Raw genomic sequence first — 12,284 nt, 5'->3', positions numbered from 1 at the left:
TTCCACATCCTTGGATTCAACCAGCCACCTATCAATAAATATTCGAGGAAAAAAACAAGAAGAAACGACAATATAGGGCAGGACATGGTGGCTCATGCCTGTAATCCCAACACTTTGGGTGGGCGGATCACGAGGTCAGGAGTTCGAGACCAGTCTGGCCAATATGGTGAAACCCCCTCTCTACCAAAAAATATGAAAGTCAGCCGGGCATGGTGGCGTATGCCTGTAGTCCCAGCTACTCGAGAGGCTGAGGCAGAGGAATCACTGGAACCCTGGAGGCGGAGGTTGCAGTGAGCTCAGATCACGCCACTGCACTCCTGCCTGGGCCATCGGGGCAAAACTGTATCTCAAAAACAAACAAAAAACAGTAATAAAAAAATACAAATTAAGGAACAGTATAACAATTTTTACGTAGCATTTACATTGTATTAGATATTATAAGTAATCTAGAGATGATTTAAAGTATACAGGAGGATTACGTAGGTTATATGAAATAGTACACCATTTTATATAGGGGACTTGAGCATTCATAGATTTTGATATCCACTGGAGGTCGTGGAACTACTTCCCCCCTATAATAAGGAACAACTGAAATTGTTTTGTAAATTCTAAGTCTGCTATTAGTGAAGTTCTGTGGTCTGAATGTCCTCCATAATTCTTAAATAGTATTATAATACTACCAATGCGATAGTTAAGAGCTGGAGCACTTGTGAGGTGATTGAGTCATAAGGGCAGAGCCTTCATGGATGGGATTAGGGCCCTTGAAAAAGGGCTTGAGGGGAGTGGGTTCACTGTCTTTTCTGTCATGTTAGGAGACAACATTCCTCCTCTCTAGAGGAAGCAGCAATAAAATGCTGTCTTGAAAGCAGAGAGTAGCTCTCACCAGATATCAGTCCAACTGGCACCTTGATGTTGGACTTCCCAGACTCCAGAACGTTGCAGATAAGCAGCATAGATAAAATTCTAGGAGTTGTGAGTTGATAAAATTCATTGTAATTAAGAGTGAATAAAATATATTGTAGGTTTTGTGGATATGGCTTTACAACTGGGCCCAGAAAAGGATGGGATTCAGATGGGTAGAAAGAAGTAAGAAGCAACATTAGGAGTGACTGATTAATCAAAGTGCTGAGGCAAAATATTAAACAGCATTTTTCCACTGATTTATTGTAAGCTCTGTGAAGAATAAACTTTGAAAATTCATTTTGTTTCTAACCCCAGCTCTTTTTTTTTCCTCTAAGAGACAGGGTCTTGCTCTGTCACCTAGGCTGGAGTCCAGTGGTGTGATCATAGTTCACTGCAACCTCAAACTCCTGGACTCGAGTGATCCTCCTAACTCAGCTTCCCAAGTACCTAGGACTACAGGCGTGCACCACCACACTCAGCTCATTTTTTAGAAAAAGATGGGTCTCACTGTGTTGCCCAGGCTTGTCTCAAACTCCTGGCCTAAAGCAGTCCTCTCATCTTGGCCTCCCCAAGTGTTGGGATTATAAGTTTGAGCCACTGTGCCTGACCCTGGAGCTTTTAAATAAGTGTTGATGTGCTTGGACCAACCTAAATATTGATTTTCTATACAATCCAAAAACTTCCAAGGAAAGTATATCACAATTTTACAAGGGAGGTTGAGACTGTCCTCAGTTGTATCTTCTCAGCCCCACTGAGGATACTGGGTATGTCTGCTACTACCCTATATTCCTTGCTCTGTTACCACATGCTACTTCTGATATCCAGGATTACCAGAAGACAGTTCTTGCAAGCTATAGGCACTCAATAAATGTTGAAGTAATGAGCAGACACGTTGCTGTAGTTTTTTGTGTTTTAAATTGCTTAAAGAAGTGAAGTAGTAATTATCTGGCACTAATATGTTTTGGACAGATAGAGTAAATATTGTTTTGTTGCTAAAAAAATCTTCAGTTCAAGTTACTATTCAATTATGTAAGAAGTATTTATAACTATTAGAAATTTAAAAATTATTATTGCTTTGGTTAAAATTATAAAATGAATAGTCAGATTTTTTACTCCTAAGAAGCATTGAGAAAAAAGCTTTGATTTAGGGGATTATTAAAGTCATCTCACTATTTTATAAAAATATGATGAGAAGGGCTAAACATTCTTAATACATGAAGTAGCAGTACATATTAAAATATTTTTGTATTGAGAAAAACTAGGCAGTTTGCAAGACTATATAATATATAGTACTTACTAGAAAGGGCTAAATATTCTTTTTTTTTTTTTTTTTTGTGGGAAGGTGGGGGACAGGGTCTCGCTCTGTTGCCCAGGCTAGAGTGCAGTGGTGCAGTCACAGCTCACTGCAGCCTCAAACTCCTGGGCTCAAGTCATCTGAGTAACTGGGACCATAGGTGCATGCTACCATGCCCAGCTAATTTTTTATTTTTTTTGTAGAGATGGGGTCTTGCCATATTGCCCCGACTGGTCTCAAACTCATGGACTCAAGCAATCCTCCCCCCTCAGCATCCCAAAGTGTTAGGATTACAGGCATGAGCCACTATGCTTGGCCTAGTAAAATATTTTTATACTAAGTAGAGAGAGATTTGTGGAAAACTCTTAAACTTATACGGTACTGCAACGAAACTTCTAGCATTGGTGATTAGCATGCTAATATGTACTGGGCAAATTTATAATTGTTAGTAATTTGCAATGGAGTCTTTTCATTCTGATACTCAAAGTATTTTACAAACACTAAACCTTTCAAAATCTCTCTAATAATAGGTATTGTTAAATTAATTACATATTTCATATGAAAAAACAAAAGCTGAGGGAGGCAAAGTTACTTACCTAAGATCACATAGTATTTAACTAATGGAACCTGAGTAGTTCCAAATTTCCATTACCCAACTTTAACCCCCATATAAAATAAAATCAGTGTAATGCTAAGAAATGCTATTGTACCTCCAAGAATAAACTTGACAATAAAAATATTGTCATGACAGTTTAAAGAGATGTCTTTATTAAAATGAGTATTCCAAGGTAAAATCCTCTAAGTATAAACATATGTAAGATATTTATATTTAAGAAGTTAGTGATTTCATTCAATATTTGTTTTTAATATCATGATCATTAAGTTACATAGATTCTCTTCTGGTAAGCAAAGTGCAAAAAAAGCCAAAATTGCTATAGACCGTGATTCAAATACTCTTTTCATATAGCCAGGGTGATAAACTACTTATTTATTGAATTTGACTGTTTAAATATAAAAATGATTGTCCTAGTGGAGAGAGCCCCTAAACAAAAGCAAGTAGCTCGTTTTGCATAAAAGACTTTTACATTATTTTGTATTTTAGTGAACAGTGTTTTTTTCTGTGTAATTTCTGATATCACATGATTTATGAATTGTTTGTTATGGTAGGAGTATAGTATCTTTTGGAAGAATTTATCTTAGTATGTATTAACCAATGAGTCCATTAAGATTAGCCAATTTCAATATTATCCTTAAGCAGGTATTACCATTGCAATACTAGAATAGACATATCCCAGACCTTTAAAAACCTGATAATTCTTTATCCAGAAAAAACAAGCAGACAAAATATTTACAAAACTATTAAAAGATTGACTGGGGAACTAAAGTAATGGCAAATGCGTTACTCGGAAAATCCTCACACATCCTCCGAAAAACTATAAAGATGAACACATGAAACTACACATAACCAGGCTGGACACAGTGACTCACACCTGTAATCCCAGCACTTTGGGAGGCCGAGGTGAGTGGATCACCTGAGGTCAGGAGTTCAAGACCAGCCTGACCAATATGGTGAAATCCTGTCTCTACAAAAATACAACAATTAGCCAAGCGTGGTGGCATGCGCCTGTAGTCACAGCTACTTGGGAGACTGAGGCAGGAGAATCACTTGAACCTGGGAGGCAGAGGTTGCAGTGAGCCGAGGTGGCGCCACTGCACTCCAGCCTGGGTGACAGAGCAAGACTCCGTCTCAAAAAAAAAAAACTACACATAACCATATGTTAATATTAGAAGGCAGAGAATGTTCCAACTTCAAATTATGTGTAAGTAGAAAAATACATACTAAATCCTAGCCAGCCATTATTCATGCCTTTGTGCAAGCTGTGGTGGAAAGCAAGGGTGATCTGGGAAAAACTGCAGAGGAGAAGAAAGAAGCTAGTGACAGGCTTAAGATATTCATCTAAAGACATTTCCAGAAGAATTTCCTCCTAAGAAATACTGATAGATCAGAGGAGACTACAGGGAAGGGACTTACAAGTATATATGGGCTTAAAAAGGTAGTTTTGGAAAGGCACTCATTAGGGGAGAAGAGGGTAAAAAAGGAAGGGTTAAACTGAAAACTAAACAGTTAAGAAAAATAGAAGGGGCCGGGCACGGTGGCTCAAGCCTGTAATCCCAGCACTTTGGGAGGCCGAGACGGGTGGATCACGAGGTCAGGAGATCGAGACCATCCTGGCTAACACGGTGAAACCCCGTCTCTACTAAAAAATACACACACACACAAAAAAACTAGCCGGGCGATGTGGCGGGCGCCTGTAGTCCCAGCGACTCAGGAGGCTGAGGCAGGAGAATGGCGTAAACCCGGGAGGCGGAGTTTGCAGTGAGCTGAGATCCGGCCACTGCACTCCAGCCTGGGCGACAGAGCGAGACTCTGTCTCAAAAAAAAAAAAAAAAGAAAGAAGGAAAAAGAAAAATAAAAGGGGAAAATTTAGGATCCTGCAAGACAGAAAAATATTTTTTAATTGGAGGACAAATCTCACACTGCCTTGCCCCCAAATCCAACTAATAAAGAAACCATACTTTACTAAAAGCAGAAGTCATTTTTGAACTAGGAATCTTGTAAACTACTTCAAACAGCCAGTCCTGTTCACAGAAAAGAAGTGACAGGATCTTTAACTATATAAATAATTTTGAAAGAAAATAGAAAATGAAGGTAAAATAATAGGAAATGATGTTCATTTACTGAAAATACCTATAACCCCCTCCTAAGAAACACAGGCATAAAAATAGATATATAGGCTAGGTGTAGTGGCTCACACTTGTAATCCCAGCACTTTGGGAGGCCGAGGCTGGGTGATCGCTTGAGGTCAAGAGTTCAAGACCAGTCTGACCAACATGATGAAATGCTGTCTCTACTAAAACAAACAAAAACAAAAAAACTCAGCCAGGCATGGTGGCATGTGTGTCTGTATTCCTAGCTACTCAGGAGGCTGTGACAGGAGAATCACTTAAACCCAGGAGGCAGAGGTTGCAATGAGCCAAGATCACGCCACTGCATTCCACCCTGGGCAACAGAGTGAGACTCTGTCTCAAAATTAAAAAAAAAATAGATATATAGATCAATGGAATAGAACTGAGACTTTATAACTAGACCCTTATATTTATGGTCAATTCATTTTCTTCAAGAATGCCAAGATAATTCAATGGGGGAAGAAAAACCTCTCTAACAAATGATGCTGGGATAAATGGAAATTGACATGCAGAGAATAAAGTTGGACCGCTACCTCACACCATGCACAAAAATTCATTTAAAATGGATTAAAGATCTAGCTTTAAGTACAACTTGTAGAAAAAATTGTTATGTGAATATTACATGTAAGTATTCTTGACCTACTAGTGGTTTTTTTTTTAAGATATGACACCTTCAAGTATAAGCAACCAAAGAAAGCTAGATAAATTGGACCTCATAAACTAAAACAAACAAAAACCTTCTGCTTCAAAAGATACCATCAAACAAGTGAAAAGACAACACACAGAATGTGAGAAAAAGGTTGTAAATCCTATATATGACAAGGCACCTGTATCCAGAATAAAGAACCTCTTAAAACTCAACAATAAAAACACAAATAATCTAATTGTAAAATAGGTTACAATTATTGTAAAATTGGCAAAGGATTTAAATAGGTATTTTTCTAAAGAAGATATAAAAATAGCCAATAAATGCATAAAAAATAGACAATAAATGTATGCTCAGCCTCCGCAGTCATTAGGGAAATGCAAATCAAAACCACAGGGGAAGTATTTCTTCACACACACTAGTATGGCTACAATAAAAAAGTAACAAATGTTGAGGATGTAGAAAATTGGTACCTTCATATATTGTTGGTAGGAATGTAAAATGGCACAGCTGTTTCAGAAAGCAGTTTAGCAGTCCTCAGAAGTTTAATTATAGTTACCATATGACTCAGCAATATCATTACTAAGTATATACTAAGGAGGACTGAAAACACATGTCACACAAAACCCTATACACAAATGTTCATTCATATCATAATAGCCAAAATGTGGAAACAACCCAAATGTGCAACAATGGATAAATGGATAAACAAAATGTGGTATATCCATCCAGTGGAATATTATTTAGCCTTAAAAAGGAATGAAGTTCTGCTGCATGGTGCAGCATGGATGAACCTTGAAAACATTATCATTAGATATGGGAGCCAAACATAGAGGGTCACATATTGTATTATTCCATTTATATCAATGTCCAGAATAGGCAAATCCATAGAGCTAGAAAACAGATAAGTGGTTCCCAGGTACTGGGAAAAGCAAGAGGTAGAAGTGACTGCTAAAGAGTATAGGGTTTCTTTTTGAAGTGATGAAAATATACTGCAACTAGATACTGGTGTTTGTTTTATGAGGTTGTGAATATACTAAAAGCCACTGGATTATATATTTTATGTATTTGTTTGCTAGGACTGTCATAACAAATAATACTACAGGCTGGTGGCTTGAGCAACAGAAACGTGTTTTCTCACCGTATGGAGTCTAGAAGTCCACAGTCAAAATGTCTCAAGGGTTGTTTTCATTCTCAGACCTCTTTCTTGGCTTGTAGATGGCTAACTTCCCTGTGGCCTCACATGGTCACCCCTTGGTCTGTGTGTTGTCTGTGTCCTAACCTCCTTGTATAAGGACACCAGTCATATTGAATTAGGGCCACATACATGACATTTTACCTTACTTGTCTATTTAAAGGTCCCGTCTCCAAATACAATCACATTCTGAGGTAGTGGAGGTGTTAGGACTTCTACACATGAATTTAGTTGGGGAGGGAGACACAACACTTTAAAACACATGGGTGAATTTTATGATATGTAAATTATGCCTCAATTTTGAAAAATATAAGAACCTACTTTTCTTTCCAAATAAATTTGAAAACTTAAATGAAAAAGTCACTTTCAGCCAGGCACAGTAGTACACACCTGTAAGTCCCAGTTACTCAAGAGGTTGAGGAAGGAGGATTGCTTGAGAACAGGAGTTTGAGGCTGTGCCTGTGAATAGTGACGGTACTCCAGCCTGGGCAACATAGTGAGACCCCATCTCTTAAAAAAAAAAAAAAAAAAAGATGGCCAGGTGCAATGATTCACACTTTGAGAAGTCGAGGTGCGAGGATCCCTTGAATCTAGGAGTTTTGAGACCAGCCTGGGCAACATAGTGAGACCCTGTCTCTACAAAAAATGAAAACTTAGGTATGGTGGCACATGTCTATGGTCCCAGCTACTTGGGAGACTCAGATGGGAGGATCGCTTGAGCCTAGGAGGTGGAGACTGCAGTGAGCCATGATCTCACTATTGCCCTTAGCCTGGGAGGCAGAGTGAGACCCTGTCTTAAAAAAAAAAAAGTTTATTTTTAAGGCAAATATATTTCATCAAAATTGGCCACATTTGAGAAAGTTCAATTTCTGTAGAAGAAATAGAAAAGAATGTCAAGGATCCACCTCATTAAAAAGCACCAGTCCCAGATGGTTTTGTAGAGATAATCTATGAAACACTCAAAGATAGTCTCAGTGCTCCATAAACTGGTGCAGAGCCTTGAATGTGGATAATACCAATTCCTAAAGACAGCACAAAAAGGAAAAAAAAATTATAAACCAATATCAATTGTATATATTCATACCAAGTACTAAATAAAATATTAGCAAACAAATTCCGATATCATATATTAGGAAAATAAGCTGGGCATGGTGGCTTACATCTATAAACCCAGTGCTTTTGGAGGTCAACACAGGAGGATCACTTGAAGCCAGGAGTTCAAGACCAGTGACACCCTGTGTCTATGAAAAAATTTAAAAATTAACCGGCATGGTGGCATGTACCTATAGTTCTAGCTACTTGGGAAGCTGAGAAAGGACGGTGGCTTGAGCCAAGGAGTTAAAGGCTGTGAGCTGTTGTACTCTGTAGTGCTACTGAGCTGTAGTACCATTGTACTACAACCTTGGTGACAGAATGAAACTCTGTCTCTAAAATAAAATAACACATTATGACCATATGGGATTTACAGTTGACCCTTGAGCAAAACAAGTTTGAACTGCACAGGTCCATTTATATGTAGTTTTTTGTTTTTTAATTTTTTATTTTAAAGAGACAGGTCTCACTATGTTGCCCAGACTGGTCTTGAACTCCTATCCTCAAGTGATCCTCCAGCCTCAGCCTCCTGAATGACTGCAATTGCAGGTGTGTGCTGCCATGCCCAGATTCTACAGACTTGTTTCAATAAATATATTGGAATATTTTCTGAAGATTTGTGACAATTTGAAAAAACTTGCAGATGAACCACATAGCCTAGAAATATTGAAAAAAATTAAGAAGCCAGGCATGGGGGCTCATGCCTGTAATCCCAGCACTTTGGGAGACCGAGGTGGGCAGATCACCTGAAGTCAGGAGTTCAAGACCAGCCTGGCCAACATGGTGAAACCCCCACCTCTACTAAAAATACAGAAAATTAGCAGGGTGTGGTACTCTGCATGCCTGTAATCCCAGCTACTTGGGAGGCTGAGGCAGGAGAATCACTTGAACCTGGAAGTCGGAGGTTACAGTGAGCTGAGATTGTGCCACTGCATTCTAGCCTGGGCAACAGAGTAAGACTCCGTCTCAAAAAGAAAAAAAAAATTAAAGGTATATCATGAATGCATGAAATATATGTAGATACTAGTCTGTTTTATCATTTAATACCATAAAATATACACGAATCTGATATAAAAAGTTAAAATTTATCAAAACTTACACATATAAACAGGTCATACATAGCATCATTCACAGTGGAGAGAAATGTAAGCAAGCAGAATGATGCAGTATTAATAACTGCATAAAGTTATTTGTAGCACATGTACTGCTGTAGTAATTTTGCAGCTGCCTCATATTGCTATTGTGGTGAGTTCAAGTGTTCATAGTATATGCTTAAAGGCCTTATGAAACTTATCATCTCCAGATGAGCAGTTCATCTCTTCAGTAAATGGCATTGTATCACAGTAAAAAGTGATCTTTTGCAGTTCTTATGTATTCTTTATCCTGTTTAGTGTAATACCGTAAACCATGAGTAACACTATAGGATCCATACAAGGTGCTACTGGTGATGCTGGAGTTGCTACCAAGAAGCAGTGAAGTCATGACATTACAATAAAAAGTCGAATTGCTTGAGATGTACTATAGATTGAGGTGTGCTGCTACAGATGCCTTTTTTTCCATTTCAGACGGACAATTCTGTAAACAATCTTGTAAACAGATGACATAAACTTACAGTATCAGTAAATACAGTACAATACTGTAAATGTATTTTCTTTCCCGTATTTTCTTAATAACCTTTTCTCTAGCCTACTTTATTGTAAGAATACAGTATTGTATGTAACATACAAAATATGTGTTAATTGACTGTGTTACAGGTAAGGCATCTCAGTAGGCAATTAGTAGTTAAGTTTTTGGGGAGTCAAAAGTTATGTGCAGATTTTCACCTGAGTGGGGAGTCAGCACCCCTGCCCCGACATTGTTCAAGGGTCAGCTGTTTTCCAAAAACACAAGATTGTTTCAATATTGGGAAATCCATTAATATACTATATTAATACATATAGGGATAAATCATATAATTATCTCCGTAGATGCTGCAAAAACCTTTAACAAAAATCAACATCTTCTGATAAAAGCACTTAAGAAAATAGGAATTGATGGGTATTTTCTTAACATGATAAATATATATACACACCTTATATGTATAAGTACACACACACACACACACACACACACACACCCTTTAGTCTTAAAGTCATCATAATGGAAAACGCCAAGGGCATTTTTACTAGTACCATCAGGAGCAAGGCAAGGATATCTAGTAACTACACTGTTATTCATCACATTACTGGGGATATTAGACAGTACAGTTAAAGAAGAGGAATCAGTAGAGGCATAACAGAAGAGAAGAAATAAAACTATCTCTATTTGCAGATGATAAGATAGTATATCTGGAAAACCCTAGAGCAAGGGTTAGCAAACTGAGAGCCAAATTTAGCCATATATACTTGGTTTTGTATTGCCTCTGTCATCTTTTGCACTACACCAGCAGAGTGGAACAGTTGGGATAAGAACTTTTTGGCATACAAAAATGAAATATTTACAGTCTGGTGTTTTTACTGAAAAGATACAGTGTGTGGACTTCTGCACTAGAAAATCAATGATAAAACTAACTCAAATAATTAAAAAATCACTAATAGGCTATAAAATTAGCGTTCAGAAATTAATATTTTGTATGTATATAAATAACTATCAGTTAGAAAATAGAGTGGTAAGGGATACTCCAATTAAATAACAATGAAGAAGATAAAATACTTAGGAATAAATGTAACCAGAAGTATGTAAAAGCTATTTGAGAAAAGCTTTAAAATACTTGTGAAAAACAATCTCAATAAAAATACCAGCATGGCCTTTTGGCTCTATGAGCAGCACCACCGCAGTTGGCAAGAACAAGCGCCTTATGAAAGGTGGCAGAAGGGAGTCAAGGAGAAAGTGGTTGATCCATTTTCTAAGAAAGATTGATATAATGTGAAAATACCTGCTATGTTCAATATAAGAAATGTTGGAAAGACGCTAGTCACCAGGATCCAAGGAACCAAAACTGTATCTGATGGCCTCAAGGTTCATGTTTTTGAAGTGAGTCTTGCTGATTTGCAGAATGATGAAGTCGCATTTAGAAAAATTCAAACTGATTACTGAAGATGTTCAGGGCAAAAACTGCCCAACTTCCATGTCATGGATCTTACTTGTAACAAAATGTATTCTATGGTCAAAAAATGGCAGACAATGATTGAAGCTCCTGTTCATGTCAAGACTACTGATGGTTACTTGGCTTCATCTGTTCTGTGTTGACTTTACTAAAAAACACAACAATCAGATACGGATGGCCTCTTAGGCTCAGCACCAGCAAGTCTGCCAAATCTGAAAGAAGATGATGGAAATCATGACCTGAGAGGTGCAGACAAATGACTTGAAAGAAGTGATCAATAAATTGATTCCAGACAACATTGGAAAAGACATAGAAAATCCTTGCCAATCTATTTTTTCCTCTCCATGATGTCTTCATTAGAAAAGTAAAAAAGCTAGCCGGGAACAGTGGCTCATGCCTCTAATCCCAACACTTTGGGAAACTGAGGTGGGCAGGTAATTTGAGGTCAGGAATTTGAGACCAGCCTGGCCAACATGGTGAAACCCCATCTCTACTAAAAATACAAAGAAATAAGCTGGGCGTGGTGGTGTGCACCTGTAATCCCAACTACTCAGGAGACTGAGGCAGGAGGATCACTTGAACCTGGGAGGCAGAGGTTGCAGTGAGCCAAGATCATTCCACTGCACTCTAGCCTGGGAGACAAGAGTGAGACTCCATTTAAAAAAAAAAAAAAAAAAGAAGAAGAAGAAGAAAAGTAAAAATGCTGAAGAAGCCCAAGTTTGAATTGAGAAAACTCGTGGAGCTTCATGGTGAAGGTAGTAGTTCAGGAAAAGCCACTGGGGATGAGACAGATGCTAAAGTTGAACGAGCTGATGGATATGAACCACCAGTCCAAGAATCTGTTTAAAGTTCAGACTTACAATAGTGCCAAATAAAAAGTCCTATTTGTGAGAAAAATACATGCTTTTTTATGGAGCTGGACAAGTAGATGTAGAATGGAATTCTAGTCAGAAATTGTTTCAGGCAAAAATCAGCAGTGTATTTTACAGTATTTTGTGAAGAGTTGATTACAAGGAGCATGTTTTTACATGCTCAGAATATCTCCCCACAAGATAGTAATCAAGAATGGAAAAAATAGCAACTATACAATGGACATGCATGACATATACCACCTTTACGAAGTTGCAAAAGTTAACACTAACAGTAGTGGAACCAATAGCATGCATGTTGACAGGATGCACAAAGAAGAGCACATCACTTCTGCCGTATTACTGCAAAAATGCATAACCTGAACATAAACATGAAGAACCATCAGTAAAGCCCAAATTGAGAGACATTTCACAAAATAAATAGTTTGTACTTTTCAAAAATGTCAAGGTCA

General features: G+C 37.8%; 1 protein-coding gene and 1 pseudogene across 29 annotated transcripts in view; both read left to right on the top strand.

Moving 5' to 3' along the window:
- Positions 1-12,284, top strand: part of BAZ2B (bromodomain adjacent to zinc finger domain 2B) — a 407,614-nt gene that overhangs the window by 11,251 nt on the left and 384,079 nt on the right. The gene's annotated exons all lie outside the window — the stretch shown is intronic.
- Positions 8,885-11,854, top strand: LOC110740817 (annotated as a pseudogene).

This window comes from Papio anubis, chromosome 10, assembly GCF_008728515.1.
Source record: "Papio anubis isolate 15944 chromosome 10, Panubis1.0, whole genome shotgun sequence".
Classification (NCBI taxonomy): domain Eukaryota; kingdom Metazoa; phylum Chordata; class Mammalia; order Primates; family Cercopithecidae; genus Papio; species Papio anubis.
The sequence above is the reverse complement of the archived record's forward strand: the minus strand, read 5'-3'. Positions and strand labels throughout refer to the sequence as shown.